General features: G+C 43.0%; 1 protein-coding gene and 1 non-coding gene across 2 annotated transcripts in view; one reads left to right on the top strand and one right to left on the bottom strand.

Moving 5' to 3' along the window:
• LOC126419637 (class E basic helix-loop-helix protein 22-like) overlaps positions 1–18,674 on the bottom strand; it is a 1,550,160-nt gene that overhangs the window by 804,361 nt on the left and 727,125 nt on the right. The window lies entirely within an intron of this gene.
• Positions 1,876–1,949, top strand: Trnas-cga (transfer RNA serine (anticodon CGA)). The gene has a single exon. It is a non-coding gene; the product is annotated as a tRNA-Ser (tRNA).

Below are 18,674 nucleotides of genomic sequence, written 5' to 3' on the forward strand. Positions count from 1 at the left end.
AGGTTAGATTAATTACAGCGCTCACAGAGGTACTTAAAGTCATTCCTCCACACGTGACTGGAATGTGAAATAAGCCCTAGTAGCTCCTACAATGGGAAGCCACTCGCCACGCACTGCACAATGCTTTGCAGAGTAAGAGTGTAGGCGTAAATCAGTCAAAGCATTACCGCTGTATGCATTATGTTTTACTGCAGACTTAATACCACGAATTGCAGTTATTTTTAATGTTAAACTTGTATACAGAACGCCAAAATGTTAAATTTTTATTTTTTCATGTAATGTTTTCTCCTTTTTTTCTCTGTAGTTTATGAAGACCATTGATGTGTGGTTAAAACCGGAGACAAAAGTATGTTACTGTGATTCTGTCTAGAAGAAACAAAAGAGCATTGTATAATATATGTCAATCATGTTTCTCTATGGACAGAATGTAAGTTTTTTCCTGAATTATGTAACGTTGAATATATCAAATTTTTAGTCCTCACTCATCTGACTGTTTTGATGCGACCCGCTACGAATTCATCTCCCGAGCCAACCTCTTCATCTCAGAGTAGCACTTGCAACCTACGTTCTCAATTATTTGTTGATGGATTCCACTCTCTGTCTTCCTCTGCAGTTTTACCCTCTAAACCTTCCTCTGGTACCAAGAAAGCTATTCCCTGATGTCTTAAGACATGTGCTGTCATCTTGTTCCTTCCTCTTGTCAGTGTTTTGCTTACGTTCCTTTCTTCGCCGACTCCGTGAAGAACCTCCTTATTCCTTACTTTATCAGTCCACACACAATCGTTTCCCACGCGGTTTACTATGGACCCGAGACTGCACGGATAACTGAAAAGTACGTATAACCCAAAATACTTTTTTTTACCGAAAACTACTCCTTACCGTATTTACAAAATAACCCGTATGCCACATTTGAAAGCCCACTGTATTACATACGCGGCTACTCGCTGCAAAACGACAAATTATTTACAATATTACACTTGAAACAAACCGTTATTCGTATCATTTGGTTTCAGTTTAATGTAGGAAAATAAATATTTCTTTTTCTGTTTTTGTTTTCTTTCACCTTTTCCCTGATATTGCTAATCATTTCCGGAAGACACAGAACACTGGAGTAGTTAAATGGATTCTGTCCCGCACACCTCTGATAACACGTCAACACATTTCAATGCCTCGATGCGAGCGACACCGGGTTCCTCGCTCGTCTTATCTTCTCTCTCTTCGTCCACGACGATCGCCCTTTTGTTTACGATGTCCGCGTCAGTTCGTTGGTCAGAGGCCCGTTCGCTGGCATCGATGTTTAACCGCTCGCAGATGTTTTCGCCAGCTACGTCTCCACAACCAGAAATCTGTGTCAGAAGTAACAGCGTCACATTCCTCATTGCTATAATCCATTCAGAGGCACTCCTTGTGGGGATGGGGGTGGGCGCTGCATTGTCATCTGGCGGTGAAACATGAGTCACATGCGTGATAATGTATTCTAAACAAATAGCTCGTTCGAACTATGGCAGAACACTTCAGAATTTTTTTCCTTCCAAACATCACCGCCAAACGATGTACGAATATGAAACTTCCTGGCAGGTTAAAACTGTGTGCTGTACCGAGACTCGAACTCGGGACCTTTGCCTTTCGCGGGCAAGTGCTCTACCACTGAGCTACCCAAGCACGACTCACGCCCCGTCCTCACAGCTTTACTTCTGCCAGTACCTCGTCTCCTACCTGCCAAACTTAACAGAAGCTCTTCTCATTCTGGAAACATCCCCCAGACTGTGGCTAAGCCATGTCTCCGCAAGGTTTGCAGAAGAGCTTCTGTTAAGTTTGGAAGGTATGAGACGAGGTACTGGCAGAAGTAAAGCTGTGAGGACGGGGCGTGAGTCGTGCTTGGGTAGCTCAGTGGTAGAGCACTTGCCCGCGAAAGGCAAAGGTCCCGAGTTCGAGTCTCGGTCCGGCATACAGTTTTAATCTGCCAGGAAGTTTCATATCAGCGCACACTCCGCTGCAGAGTGAAAATCTTATTATGTACGAACAATTAGCAAACCGGATAATAGGGAGCTCGCTGAATCTTCCGTTGTAATTCCTACTGATTTAGGTCGACAAATTCAAGTTATTCGCAAATTCTGTCAAGCCCAGCTCCGTCGACATAACCTATAATGGCACGGGAAGCTCACAGCTCACGTGACTGTATTTGACACTCAACGCGGATCACCGCATACCGGCTGACTCACCTAACCAAGGTCACAAGAGTGTCCTCTGCTCAACCGAAGGCATTCGCCGCGTCGGTTAGCAGGCAGCTGTGTTGTGCTCGCGAATAAGGGACGTGTCTGTGCACCAGTTAACAGCATATGTCAACAGGTACCGCTCAAATGCAAAGTGAATTCACTGCGCACAGATTAACTCCTGCAACGCACGGACTGAGCCTGCCTGTCCCCACAACACACACACTGTTACGGGTTATGACGTTACGTTGCACATGTTGCTAATGACGCCCAACTGCGCAAATTGTGAGTGTAATACTATCACAAACACGACATACACTTGAATTGTTAAGTAAACAAAACTAAATATCTCAGAGCATATGAACCAGAAAACGAAACAGCTACGCGTCCCTCATGTTTCAGTTAAATCGAAATAACTTTTATACCACGTAAAATAGACGCGGAGTGTGACTATTTTTTCTTCCTAGCTGGAAAAAGGATTCTCGTTTAACAAATTATGCCTATACCGCCTGTTCCAATTAGTTTAGAAGACGACAGTTTTAACTTAAGTATAGGTACATTCATACAAATAATAGTATCGACGTTGTTCAAAGAATTGTGCTCTAACAACAGAGCCGGCAGGATTGTTTCAGTTTCGTACATCATTTCTGTCTCTCTGTCTCTCTCTCACCTCACTCACACACACACACACACACACACACACACACACACACCAAAAAACCGCGTCATAAATCAGGGGTAATAATATTTATTTACCATAATGACACCATTGTTTTACCTTATTAGCGACTTGTTCCGAGCTCTTTTCTTTATATTTAGGTTTTACACGCCTTTTTTTAATTATTGAATGTGTGTATCAAGAGTTTAGAATGTCCGCTAATAAACAAGTGTGATAAACAACGCAATGGAGATTGGAATTACTGTAAATCAAATGAGACTTTGCCACAGTAATATCAGAAATTGAGTCCGCCTTGATGCAAAACACCTTGTTATTCGTTTATTTCTTTATTCTCGCAAGAGAATAAAGAAGTAAACGCATTACAAGGTGATTAGCATCAAGGCGGACTCAATTTCTGATATTACTGTTTTTTTTATGCAAACACGGACAAAATGGAAGAGTTCCAAGATAAGGTTATTGAGTCTTTATTAGTTGAGTAAAATGCCTTTTAGATCTCCGTGAAAGAAATTTTTCACTTTAATACCTCTGAAGATGGCCAACAAGACGAAAAATCATTTTTACTGTTAATGTTCCTCTCTTTAGTTGGCGTGGGCGATGTTTTTTTCCGGCTGTAGATGTCGTCCAAGAGTTTTGTTTACCAGAATGAAAACAGTATTTTTTCTGAATCACTGCACAACAAAAACACGTATCGCCAGTATAAGATGGTGCTACGTCAATAATCTGCAACACGGGTGGACATTTATCTTTTTAGCTGTCCTGCGTAGTTATCCAGAGAGCGTGGCTAGGTGCGTCTTCGTTGGCTTCTCCAGGAGGCAGAAAGGGGCTCAAAAACACAAAACAGGGTGGGTGGCGCCTGCCCCAGGACACAACACAACACAACACGACACGGCATGGTGGCAGCGCTGGTCTGTCTGTGTAAACAAGGACGCTGCCGCAGCTAGCCGTGGCGTCACAACACTGAACTCACTGTGCCGTCAACACGGGGCCCTGTCTAACGGAAACACCGGCGGCGACTACTCTCTTGTGCATAAATAGCAGCACCGAAAAAAAAAAATTGCTTTCTGAAGTGTTATTACGACGCAACAGAGTGAACAGAAATGTGCACTGTAGTACATGTTGATCCTACATACACGCAGGTGCCGACTGAGATATTAAGCGATTTAAGTCCAGTTTCTACAAGTGTTCTCTGCATTCCACTATTAGAGGTGCAGCAGAGGGTGTTATCGGACTAAGCAGCTATCTCTACCACGTGTTTAGAACAAATTCCTGACCCAGTTCATTCTAGCACAGCTTCACTAGTTAGGGAAAATATCAGCAGACGAGTCTACCGTTTCCTGCACTACATTAGCAAATTATGATCATAAACAACGCATCGCTGGCCTAATCGATGTCAGGGTCAAAAACTCCAAAGCTTTCATATTCAAAACGTATTTCATACAAACTTTCTGGTAATGTGTCTTTTATGTATCCTCAAAATCGTTACACACACTGTGTGAGCGATTAAACACTAAAAAAATTATCAAATTAAAATTGTATTTCATTTGAACTGTCTGTTGAGGCGTGTTTAAGTCTTTCTATTTTATTACGGTATGTGATCAACTACATTAGTGCCGTGTTTTTCTTTCAAAATCTTTAGCTTGAGCGTCGCTCCAGGCTGCAAGCGTCTTAACACACAGGCACCATGAATTCCTCTCCTGTGTCTCGTATTAACGTTCTGCAATCACTTTAAAATGTTAACAGCAAACGCGTGTATCGTATTTGCTGCATATGGTCTCGGAGTACTTATTTTTATGCTGTTTTTAAGATTGAGACTAAGTAAAAAACCATGATTGTACTAATTCAGTCACCTCTTATGCTAATGACCCAGAAGCGTTTCGACGACCATACTGTCATCATCAGGTACGTTTTACACCTTTCTTTTTTACATCGTGTAACGTGCTTGTGCTACACTTAATGTGTCATCTGCGTGTCTGCCGACGATATGACAAGGACGTCATTGCAACTGTTAAAACAGGGCACCACTGAAAAGTCTTTTACACATTTCTATATGGACGTCAGAGCTGTACACCTACTGAAGTTGCAGAAACGTTGATGCAAGACGTGTGTAACTTTCTAGTCACATGTGTGTGAACTGTCAAACAGGCGACACACGTGCATGCCACAAGTCCAACGCATGATGTAAATAAAAATGAAGTCCACCTGATCATTATGGCATGACAACGAAAACGCCTTGTGGAGTTCAAAATAAAAAGTGACTTAAATAGTAAATTGCTGATTTTGTAGTTGTACTATTTTGATGAACCGTCCATTCTTTTAGTAAGTAACAAGTGATGCACATCTATCGCAGTACTGGCAGGACGGCATAAAATTTGGCGGGTAGCACGAGGTGTGACGTGACCGGCTTACTCAGTGCTCAATTGGGCAATAAGAAGAGACGGCGCCGTGTCAAGGCCGTGGGCCCACGTGCTCTGTGGCGTCAGCGCGCTGATAAACAATACGGCGTACACACGCAGGTCTGCCGGGCGGAGCACACCTCTGCGAACACCTGTCCGTATCTAATCTCGCGGGGCGGCGATATGAGGCCAGTGGAGTGGAGTGAGCGAGGCTAACAGGTGCCGGCGGGACAGACCAGCGCCGCCGCCAGCTGACTAGCCGAGGAAAGCGGCCACCAACCTCGACTAGTGTGCGGTGTTGCTGGACGACGGCCCGCGCCGCTGGCGGTGTGGCGGCGCTGCGCTCGGCTGCAGGCAGACAGAGGACCACGGGGCTGGCTGGCTGGCAGGCGGCTGCTGGCGCGCACTGATCACTGGCGGCACATCACTTCACTGGCGGCGGCGCGGCGCGACTGCCGCCGGCATGACCGCCTCTCTCGCTCCCCATCGCGGCGCGCAGTAATTGCGGTATCGACCCGCGTGGCGCACGCATGCACGCACTCACACACAAACACGGGCGCCGCGTCTCGCACCGCGCACGCGCACTGGAGCCGTTCCGCAGCTCCGCACTCCTCGGCAGTTGGCACGCGACTGCTAGCCGCGCGGGCCGGGCGCGCTGCCACTGCGCAGCCACGCTCGCGCACGCAGGGCTGCCAACAGCGCAGCGCGACAAGTGGCCGACGCTGGCTGACGGCGCTCCGTTCCAGTATACGCCGCCCATCTGCTGAGTGTCTGGTCTATCACCAAAACAACAAGTCTCAAGTCAAGCGGATGGCTCATATTTCTGTACTCCTGCTGACGAGAGAATTGCTAAATGGTTGGAAGAGGCAAAACCTGATTTTTTTTATTTTTTATTATAACAGTTAGTTGGATTCTGACTTTTAACTCTAGTATCAGCTGTGGGAATTTAAGGAGATGGGACCTGGATAAACTGACTAGACCAGAGGTTGTACAGAGTTTCAGGGAGAGCGTAAGGGAACAACTGACAGAAATGGGAGAAAGAAATACAGTAGAAGAAGAATGGGTAGCTTTGAGGGATGAAGTAGTGAAGGCAGCATAGGATCAAGTAGGCAAAAAGACGAGGGCTAGTAGATATCCTTGGGTGACAGAAGAAATATTGAATTTAATTGACGAAAGGAGAAAATATAAAAATGCAGTAAATGAAGCAGGCAAAACGGAATACAAACGTCTCAAAAATGATATCGACAGGAAGTGCAAAATGGCTAAGCAGGGATGGCTGCAGGACAAATGTAAGGATGTGAAGTCTTATCTCACTAGGGGTAAGATAGATACTGCCTACAGGAAAATTAAAGAGACCTTTGGAAAAAGGAGAACCACTTGCATGAATATGAAGAGCTCAGATGGAAACCCAGTTCTAAGCAAAGAAGGAAAACCAGAAAGGCGGAAGGAGTATATAGAGGGTCTATACAAGGGCGATGAACTTGAGGACAATATTATGGAAATGGAAGAGGATGTAGATGAAGATGAAATGGGAGATATGATACTGCGTGAAGAGTTTGACAGAGCACTGAAAGACCTGAGTCGAAACAAGGCCCCGGGAGTAGACAACATTCCATCAGAACTACTGACGGCCTTGGGAGAGCCAGTCCTGACAAAACTCAACCATCTGGTGAGCAAGATGTAAGAGACAGACGAAATACCCTTAGACTTCAAGAAGAATATAATAATTCCAATTCCAAAGAAAGCACGTGTTGACAGATGTAAAAATTACCGAACTATCAGTTTAATAAGTCACAGCTGCAAAATACTTACGCGAATTCTTTACAGACGAATGGAAAAACTGGTAGAAGCCGACTTCGAGGCAGATCAGCTTGGATCCCGCAGAAATGTCGGAACACGTGAGGCAATACTGACCCTACGACGTATCTTAGAAGAAAGACTAAGGAAAGGCAAACCTACGTTTCTAGCATTTGTAGACTTAGGGAAAGTTTTTGGCAATATTGACTGGAATACTCTCTTTCAAATTCTAAAGGAGGCAGGGGTAAAATACAGGGAGCGAAAGGCTATTTACAATTTGTACAGACACCAGATGGCAGTTAGAAGAGTCGAGGGGCATGAAAGGGAAGCAGTGGTTGGGAAGGGAGTGAGACAGGGTTGTAGCCTCTCCCCGATGTTATTCAATCTGTATATTGAGCAAGCAGTAAAGGAAACAAAAGAAAAATTCGGCGTAGGTATTAAAATCCCTGGAGAAGAAATAAAAACTTTGAGGTTCGCCGACGGCATTGTAATTCTGTCAGACACAGCAAAGGACTTGGAAGAGCAGTTGAACGGAATGGGCAGTGTCTTGAAAGGAGGATATAACATGAACATCAACAAAAGCAAAACGAGGATCATGGAATGTAGTTGAATTAAGTCGGGTGATGCTGAGGGAATTAGATTAGGATATGAGACACTTAAAGTAGTAAAGGAATTTTGCTATTTGGGGAGCAAAATAACTGTTGATGGTCGAAGTAGAGAGGATATAAAATGTAGACTGGGAATGGCAAGGAAAGCGTTTCTGAAGAAGAAAAATTTGTTAACTTCAAGTATAGATTTAAACGTCAGGAAGTCGTTTCTGAAAGTATTTGTATGGAGTGTAGCCATGTATGGAAGTGAAATGTGGGCGATAAATAGTTTGGACAAGAAGAGAATAGAAGCTTTCGAAATGTGGTGCTACAGAAGAATGCTGAAGATTAAATGGGTAGATCACATAACTAATGAGAAGGTATTGAATAGAATTGGGGAGAAGAGGAGTTTGTGACACAACTTGACTAGAAGAAGGGACTGGTTGGTAGGACATGGTCTGAGACATCGAGGGATCACAAATTGAGCATTGGAGGGCAGCGTGGAGGGTAAAAATAGTAGAGGCAGACCAAGAGATGAATATACTAAGCAGATTCAGAAGGATGTTGGTTGCAGTAGGTACTGGGAGATGAAGAAGCTTGCACAGGATAGAGTAGCATGGAGATCTGCATCAGACCGGTCTCAGGACTGAAGACCACAACAACATTTGCTGTTGGACCCGTGAACGATTTACACTCGTGGAATAGAGAGGAAAAAACACTACACTCCTGTCGCAGAAAGCGTGATGCACCTCAGGCTGTGAAGGCCCATCTTCGGGTACTTACTACTTCGTCGTTATTTGTACAACTCGTTCTACTTTGATTTGCTTCTGTTATCAGGTGCACTGACTTCTTGTACGTTGCACTGTAACACAACAACCCAACACCTGACGTATTTTTCAGCTACTTGATATCTTGAGTTTATAACCATCTTTTGTAAGTACCGTATACGATTAATTAATTTTCTGAGTAATTATTCATGAAATGTAGTGTACGTTGAGAGGATAAATAAGAATTATTGATGTCAGATCACCGTAGTAAACACGCTAGCCATGTCAGAGAAATTTCTTGAACATTGTAGCGTGTTTAGCCAAAGTACAATTTGTCGAGAGAAACTTCATTGACCCGAGTCGTTAATGAATAGCAGGGTCCCGCCTTCCTACCCCATAAATTCCGAGGAAGTCACAAATGAAATAAACAGACAAAAGAAGACAAATCCAATTAAATTTACAGTTAATTTTCAGTCGAGTGATTATTGTAATAAAAGACAATGGTAACCATAGTTGCTCACAAAAGAAGGCAAATCCAATTACATTTACAGTTAACTTTCAATAGAGTGATTACTGTAATAGAAGGTAATGGCAACTATAGTTGCTCATACAATACTGCACTAGTATTGTAGACAATCAGTTCAAATCAAAAGTGATTTAAATTGAAATTCTTATTTTATGACAAGCGCACAACGGCTTTCATGTAGTCAACGTAGTTTCAGAATTTTAGTTATGTTTTGTAAATGATGCTATGTGTGCGTGTCTACGTAACTTTAATACCGAAAGATAGTTGTTGCCATGAGTGAAAGTTATTACGCCATTAATCTGAAAAGCAGTCATTTGCAAAGTAATAATTAAAGAATGATAAACACTTTTTGTCACGATTAAACATATTTTCAAGCAGACAGAATTATCGTTAGTTACGTAACACAGAGCAGTTTCCATAAAATGTTGCTAGACATTGATTGTTATTGGTGATCATTATGGTAACTAACTCATTGCATTCCAAATTAACCTCTGTTGTCTTCATGGTACACGTGTCTTTTACATGTAAGCTAACGCGTGTGTATTTTGTCAAGTGGCTGTTTTGACTTTGCCACACGATATTCACGTGGTTTCAAAGTCATTATTGTCATTTACTAAACGTAAATTTCTGTTCTTTTTGGAGCTGGCTACCGTCTTATTCTGCAGTCTAAATTCATTCAAACTAAATTCTGGCATTCAACATTACGGTTAACTACACTGAGATTCTGCTTCATTACCATTTTTTAAATTTCGAATGCTGTTATACGTAGTGAAAAACACTCGTGCGAGAGCGATGAGGTTGTAACTATCTATATTCTATCGGTAAGCGTTGATCTTCGGTTTCGATGCTGGAAAATTGAGTAGACGTATCAGAATACACTGTAGAAACATATGTGCGTTATAGTACCATCACAGATTTTGCACTTTACTGCGCTTTTCACAACACAGATTATCTGTGCTTTAAGTCTGTGAAGTTGATAACAGATATGGGTCAACATCTAGTAATCCCTGTACCAACAGCCGATTATCTGCCGATATTCCTTTATTTCGGTATAAGTTGCAGAGACTGCGACGTCGTTACGTACAACAGAGGTATCCACGAACAACCTCACGAAGTTGCTGACGTTACCCACGACATCATCGTCATAATCACCATCATAATCATCATCATCATCATCATCATCATCATCATCATCATCATCACCGTCATCGACAGTAAGGGACCCTTAACATTCCCACCACCAAGCTACTTTCACATCCAACGATTCCTCCGCATTAAAAACAACTTGTAGACTTCTGTGGCCTTCAGACTGTGGGCTGTTCTGCTGCCTTTCTCCATGCTTGTCTTCCGTCCAAGTCTTTCGATCTCTGTGTAGCCGCTGCATGCAGCCTGCATCCACCTGAGTCTGCTTACTGTATTCAGTCCTCGATGTCTCTCTCTACAGTTGTGACTTTCCACTACTTCTCTCCATAACCAAGTAACCTCTTCCATGTATCCTACTAACCTCGTCCTTCCTAGTTGTGGTACAAAACTCTTCTGTCTCTATTTCGATTCTGCACCTCATCTGTAGTTACTCGTTCTATCTATCTAATTAACATTCTCCTGTAGTACCTCATTTCAGAAGTTTTGAATTTATTTTTGCCTTCACTGTTTCAGATCCATGTAGAGTTATTTTTCAAACAGATACTTCCATAAAAGAATTCTAATACTTAAAATTTATAATCATTGTTTAGAGATTTTACTATCTATTCGAATCCTGCTCTTCCGCGTCCTTTGAAGTCTCTGGCAGAATTCCCATCTCATTAGCAAATCTTAGCTTTTTAGTGAGGATTCAGCTTCATTTTAATATGCTGCGCTGCCTCATCTGCTGTGGATTTTAAATACTGTACTGCTGTCGAGGAATGGCTTTCTGCACAACACTGTACGCAGACAGCACAACTGTATGTAACTCACGAATGACAGCGTAAGTTTTCTAGCAGTCTACCACAGCTGACTGTTCGCTTTTGGCTGCTCAGGTAGTTTCTAATCAATTTCTTGTCCCCCACCTTAAGAAAAAATATCTCCCTATGTTTTTTAATGTTTCTTGGAACAACAGCGATAAATGATGCTTTAGTAGCCTTTTGGTCATTAATTACGTCTGTAAGTTCACTGAATCGTATATTTCAGGCGTTTTTGTTGTCAGCACTTCCGAAACGATCACGTAGCGAGTATATTGTCTAGTCAACTGAACAAAGCTCATTAGGAAAGCACGATTATTAATTAAAATGTGCTGAGATTATGACACATTGAAATCTCGCCATGTCACTAGTGTGAGGGAATTTAAGTGCGATGTTTTTCAAGCTCTCTCAGAAGTACTTCAAGATATGATGCTGCTGCGCGATAAAAGATTCGGTTACAATTTTTGACTCGACTTTTAAGCTTATCTTTACTCAGATTGTATCGCATTTTGATTTTTGACACGATAAACATACCGCGACACGCTTACTTTTCAGACGATCTCTCCTGTATGGATAAAATCTGCAATGTGTGATACCGCCGCTGTTTATTTCCGCTTGAAGCCGCATTACTGTCGTATACAGGGTGGTCCATTGATCGTGACCGGGCCAAATATCTCACGAAATAAGCGTCAAACGAAAAAACTACAAAGAACGAAACTTGTCTAGCTTGAAGGGGGAAACCAGATGACGCTATGGTTGGCCCGCTAGATGGCACTGCCATAGGTCAAACGGATATCAACTGCGTTTTTTTTTAAAAGAGGAACCCCCATTTTTTGTAACATATTCGTGTAGTACGCAAAGAAATATGAATGTTTTAGTTGGACCACTTCTTTCGCTTTGTGATAGATAGCGCTGTAATCGTCACAAACATATGGCTCACAGTTTTAGACGAACAGTTGGTAACATATAGGTTTTTTAAATTAAAATACAGAACGTAGGTACGTTTGAACATTTTATTTCGGTTGTTCCAATGTGATACATGTACCTTTGTGAACTTATCATTTCTGAGAACGCATGCTGTTACAGCGTGATTACCTGTAAATACCACATTAATGCAATAAATGCTCAAAATGATGTCCGTCAACCTCAATGCATTTGGCAATACGTGTAACGACATTCCTCTCAACAGCGAGTAGTTCGCCTTCCGTAATGTTCGCACATGCATTGACAATTCGCTGACGCATGTTGTCAGGCGTTGTCGGTGGATCACGATATCAAATGTCCTTCAACTTTCCCCACAGAAAGAAATCCGGGGACGTCAGATCCGGTGAACGTGCTTCGACGACTAATCCACCTGTCATGAAAAATGCTATTGAATACCTCTTCAACCGCACGCGAGCTATGTGCCGGACATCCATCATGTTGGAAGTACATCGCCATTCTGTCATGCAGTGAAACATCTTGCAGTAACATCGGTAGAACATTACGTAGGAAATCAGCATACAATGCACCATTTAGATTGCCATCGATGAAATGGGGCCAATTATCCTTCCTCCCATAATGACGCACCATACATTAACCCGCCAAGGTCGCTGATGTTCCACTTGTCGCAGCCATCGTGGATTTTCCGTTGCCCAATAGTGCATATTATGCCGGTTTACGTTACGCTTCGTCGCTAAATAGAACGCGTTCGAAAAATGTGTCATCGTCCCGTAATTTCTCTTGTGCCCAGTGGCAGGACTGTACACGACGTTCAAAGTCGTCGCCATGCAATTCCTGGTGCATAGAAATATGGTACGGGTGCAATAGATGTTGATGTAGCATTCTCAACAACGACGTTTTTGAGATTCCCGATTCTCGCGCAATTTGTCTGCTACTGATGTGCGGATTGGCCGCGACAGCAGCTGAAACACCTACTTGTGCATCATCATTTGTTGCATTTCGTGGTTGACGTTTCACATGTGGCTGAACACTTCCTGTTTCCTTAAATAATGTAACTATCCGGCGAACGGTCCGGACACTTGGATGATGTCGTCCAGGATACCGAGCAGCATACATAGCAAACGCCCGTTGGGCATTTTGATCACAATAGCCATACATCAACACGAGATCTACCTTTGCCGCAATTGGTAAACGGTCCATTTTAACACGGGTAATGTATCACGAAGCAAATACCGTCCGCACTGGCGGAATGTTACGTGATACCACGTACTTATACGTTTGTGACAATTACAGCGCCATCTATCACAGAGCAAAAAAAGTGGTCCAACTAAAACATTCATATTTCTTTGCGTACTACACGAATATGTAATAAAAATGGTGGTTCCTATTTTTAAAAAACGCGGTTGATATCCGTTTCACCTATGGCAGCGCCATCTAACGGGCCAACCATAGCGCCATCTGGTTTCCCCCTTCAAGCTAGACGAGTTTTGTTCTTTGCAGTTTTTTCGTTTGATGTTTATTTCGTGAGACATTTGGCCCGGTCACTATCAATGGACCACCTTATATATAGCTATGTACTCCTAGCTTTAGTCAACCATGGATTATATATTATCACCGATTTGCAGCGTCCAAGCTATAAACAAGGGCCTCCCCCCCCCCCCCTCCCCGCACCCACAACCTTGTTTATTCCCTTCCTCCTCCACTAAACCCCCTTTTCTTCCTACGTCTAGTAGACTCTGCACTTTACAGTTTGCAGTGCTCGAGTTATTTGTGTGCAGTTACGCCCCTCCCCCAACCTCCCTCCTGTCTGTCAAGACTTATGTCTTGTCTTACATGTTTTGTGAGGATACCGTGCAGCAAACGGACGAAATACAGTAACATAATATACAAAGACAAATACTAAAATCCTGTGGTATCTATAAATCATATTGTAAATAAAAACGTGTTATAGAAATGTATAAAATCTTATTACATAAAAAACAGTATAGTTATCAAATGTTAAAGAACTACTCTCAAAGATGTTTGTAATTTTAAGTGAGATGAAAACAAGTGTATGTTATGTGTGTATGGACATACCTAGCTACACAAGGAGCTTTTCAACGGGTTTGTTTTTATCTGTATCAAACCGGTTTTTATTTTTATTTTTAACAAACAAGTGTGGAATGTGGTACATAGTATCCAGTATAATGTCATCATGGTATGTTTTTGATGCCATGACGTCTGACAGAAGCTTTTTTTAACGGTATGAAAATGTAGAATTCCTATTTTCTCATTTGTAATGGCAAATATAAATAATGATCGTACATGTACTCCACGTTAATGCATCACTTTACAGATGAAAAGATGACAGTCTTAAGTGTTGGAGTCGATCGTCAGGAATAAATAGTAATGCGATCTTAGCTCTTAAATTTTCTTCAAAGCAATTACGAAACACTCCTGTTTGTCTCTAATTACGAGAAATTTGAAACAAACGAAACGTTATAAACAACACCGCACCGACAACCTTAGCGTATTATGCGGGACGGCAAAGTGGTAGTTTTTCAGACAGGAAGACCTGTTCAGAAAGATATCAGTTGCGTCTTGAGGAGAGTCGAAATTTTAGTCCGGTATCGTCGAAGTTTTTCCGAGTTGTGTTTCGTATCCTAATTAGCTATGGAACCTGTTAGGCATCAGTGTAAGATGGATTCACGGCCTACGCCTAACAGCTCTCCTGTGAACACGCTGCTTCCCGTAGTCCATTGTTCTCGTTATAAGTGGGTAGTTGCATATCACTGCAGTGACCTCGCTGACAGAATTACGACGTGTACCACAACTCAAGTGACGAAACGAGGTGTATGCTGCTTGCATACGGCGAAGTTGATGGCGCGGCCAGAGTGCCTGCAGAAAGCTTTACCTAAAGCAGCGCTGTACGTTACAGAAGATTGGCAGCAGCTGGGAGAAAAAACGACGAGAGACTGGACAGTTGCGAGTAGGCAAAATGTTTATCGCCTGGAGCTTTTCTGGAACTGCGGCGTTACATACAGCGAAGCATCTTTTTTGCTTTCTACATTCACCGGTATATGCAGTTGTGTTGACTGATACTGAGAAATTCCTGGTACTGGTTGTGGTTGTTGTTGTTGTTGTTGTTGTTGTTGCTGTGGTCTTCAGTCCTGAGACTGGTTTGATGCAGCTCTCCATGCTACTCTATCCTGTGCAAGCTTCTTCATCTCCCAGTACCTATTGCAGCCTACATCCTTCTGAATCTGTTTAGTGTATTCATCTCTTGGTCTCCCTCTACGATTTTTACCCTCCACGCTGCCCTTCAGTACTAAATTGGTGATCCCTCGATGTCACAGAACATGTCCTACCAACCTATCCCTTCTTCTAGTCAAGTTGTGCCACAAACTCCTCTTCTCCAGAATTCTATTCAATACCTCCTCATTAGTTATGTGATCTACTCATTAAATCTTCAGCATTCTTCTGTAGCACCACATTTCGAAAGCTTCTATTCTCTTCTTGTCTAAGCTATTTATCGTCCTCGTTTCACTTCCATACATGGCTACACTCCATACAAATACTTTCAGAAACGACTTCCTGACATTGAAATCTATACTCGATGTTAAAAAATTTCTCTTCTTCAGAAACGCTTTCCTTGCCATTGCTAGTCTACATTTTATATCCTCTCTACTTCGACCATCATCAGTTATTTTGCTCTCCAAATATCTAAACTCCTTTACTACTTTAAGTGTCTCATTTCCTAATCTAATTCCCTCACCATCACCTTGTGAATATTGTATCAATTATTCTGCACTTATGTCCGGTATTCTGTGTCAAAAACGTATAACGCACTTCCGCAATCTGTTCGAAGGTATGCTCTTGGAGAGCTCGTTATGGAATACTTCGTTAAGAAACATTCTACTATCACTCGCAAAGTGGCGCCAGTGTTGGGCACATCCGCTGCTGACGTGGGAGAGTATTCCGCAAACAAAAAATTCATCTGCAAAAAGTTTCTGAAGTAGCATTGGAGTCTAACCACGACGAGTACAGTTACCTCTAAATGCTCCGACTACAATTCCCGACTCTGGTGATCTTCACCGTTGAATGCACGTCCACTTGAGAGGCATTGAGAACTTGCATAACGTTTATGCTAGAGAAGACGAAAATACCCTTGCGCGAGTAAGCAACCTAGGTCAATGTGACCGTATTGGCTGGGATAATTTGTGCTCGGGTCTTAAAACTGTATCTAATGCCAACCAAACGAGGCTGACAATCCTTTATTTTTCTCAGATACGTTCTTCCTACCGTATTCCTAGGTATGACAGCGGCTTTCTCAGGTAACGGGGCTGCAAAACGATAGAGGTGCAACTCACCATCTGACAATCAGGTGCCCCAAATGACGGGCTGGTAGAGGAGCACCAGCAGCATGGCCACCACAGTTACCAGGTCTTCCGCCTCTCGTTTCCCATGGTGCACTACGAAGATTAAGGTGTATGTGACTGCCGTAATACCCAAGGAGGACCTTATTGCAGGAATCCACGCTGTGACGAAATACTGACCATGCAGGTGCACTTCCTGCACCGTGTGCGTCAGCCTCCACTGGTCCGAGTTCAAAACTCTCAACCCATCTTACAATGTCTTGCACAGAGAAACGCTACTGTTGGGCTAACGAAACGTGGAAGGAACATCCGAGCCGCCGCCTAACTTCGCCAAACTGCTCATTTCACGCAGGGGCTCCGTCTTAGAAAATAATCGGCTTGCTGCCCGGAATAAGTACTGAGCGATGTCGTTCATCCTTCTGTACACCCTGTATATGGCCTTGTAACAGCGGACCCACGCTTGTCAGCACCTGCTGGTACACTTCCCGCTCGACGAAAGCGACCAGCCATCTGCCGTTGCCTACAACTAACGACACCCAAACACACACACACACACACACACACACACACACACACACACACAAATTACATTTCTAAGCCACATAATTTTAGAAAGACGAAACCCGGTTTTCTTAAACCTTTATTTGTGTTGTGTTCGTATGTTGGATCGTAAGTCCCTTTTCCTTGTCCGATCATATATCGGTTATCTGAGCACCTCTTATGTCGCTGGAATGGTGCCAATATATCACGTCTGCAGATGAAGCGAGGTTATTGGTATCTTCGTAATATCTACTTGGTGGTTATAATTTAACTGACAGTGTTTCGAGAGCTGCATTGTGGGTTGTAGACAGCACGGGACGCTGAAATATTACAGATACGTTTATTAATCGGTGCGCAGGCGGACTGTGCTGGAAAAAAATAAAAAAATAAAAAAAAACAATTGTTCAGCTCTCTGCCACCAGGTGAAAACATGGCGCTGTAGCAGTCAGAATGTGATGTGCGTACAGGAAAAGTGGAGGAGAGGTATGTCATCGTATGCTATACTTCAGATCAGGAAGAACCCAGATATATCCAAGATGGTGACGGTCTTGCCGATATCCTCACCTTGCAGATAACCAGAAGTCGCATGGACTTAGGTAGGGGTTTCTGGAAGGCGACCCATCTTGAAATTGCCTAGAGATGGTGTGGCCTCACCAAAGATCTCTCGAAACAAATCATTCACCTGGCAAGCGACGTATGGTGTTGCCCTATCTTGCATGAGGGTAGTGGTGCAGACACAGTTGCGTTCTTGCACAGCTGGAATGGCGTGTTGCACGAGGCAGAACTTAAAACGTGCAGATGTCATTGCACACCTAACAGGCCTCCGAACCGTCATCTCCTTTAGGAAGAACTGACCGACAATGAAGGAGCTTGTGAAGCGCCACCACACAGTCACATTAGCTGTGTGCAGTGGATGTACCCGGACAACGTGTGACGTGTTGACCCCTTATGCGACAGTTCTGAACATTCAACGCATCGTGCAGAGTAAAATGTGATCCAAAGAATATTCCCCACCAACGTGCCATCCATTTTCGTGCGTGTCAAAAAACGAAGAGCAAAGTCAAGGTGTTGGCCTTCGTATGGTGTACATTTTGAAAACAGAAGGCCTAACAGTGTAAAATGCGCCTCAAAATCTTCTGAATTGTTGACCAAGGCAGAGACAATTCCTGTGTCACAGCTCGAGCACTGGCTGCAAAACATGAGGCGTGTCTGCGCGGTCGACTTTAGCTACCGCAACTTACTAAGAAACTGCCATGGGAATTAGCCGCCTCCCTCGATCTGCTGCACTACCTAACTCACCTGTATCTTCCAATTTCTTGATCATATTCTTTGACATGGGGTCTCTCCACAGCTATTTCTATCGGCGATACTTCGTAATCCAGCCCTGCTATTGCTGCCGAGTGATAAAACAACTTTACCTGCAGTACTTGGGTTTTCTTCTCAATAGCCATTGTGTTTCGTACGGAAAATTCAACTTCATACCAACAGTGACGTCACAAAAGAAACCAACACGCGTGGCCAGGCGACAAACATAGTGACGTCAAAATAGGAAACATTTCACATTCTGACTGCTTACAGCGCCATATTTTCACCTGGTGATGTAAAGAGGAACTATATTTTGTTTTTCACTGTACTCTGCAAGTGTAACGATTAATGAACACACCTACGATGCCTCAGCGTCCTGCGATGTATACTGCCCGCACTGCAGCGCTTGGAGCACCGACAGTTTAATTACAACCGGCCGGTACGTTACTAACGAGCTAAAACGGTTGCAAAATTTCAGTTGCAGGTTGCCTGTCAAACAGTTTTCAGGGGCACAAAAATTTCATTACTGACCAAATTAAAAAGTTTAAAATTGCTGTCATAATCTACTCTGTAACAAGTACAGTTTTACAGTAAAAGCTTAATAACGTGAGACAAAGTGAAAAACTGTATATA

The sequence above is a fragment of the Schistocerca serialis genome, chromosome 1, assembly GCF_023864345.2.
Source record: "Schistocerca serialis cubense isolate TAMUIC-IGC-003099 chromosome 1, iqSchSeri2.2, whole genome shotgun sequence".
NCBI classification, from domain to species: domain Eukaryota; kingdom Metazoa; phylum Arthropoda; class Insecta; order Orthoptera; family Acrididae; genus Schistocerca; species Schistocerca serialis.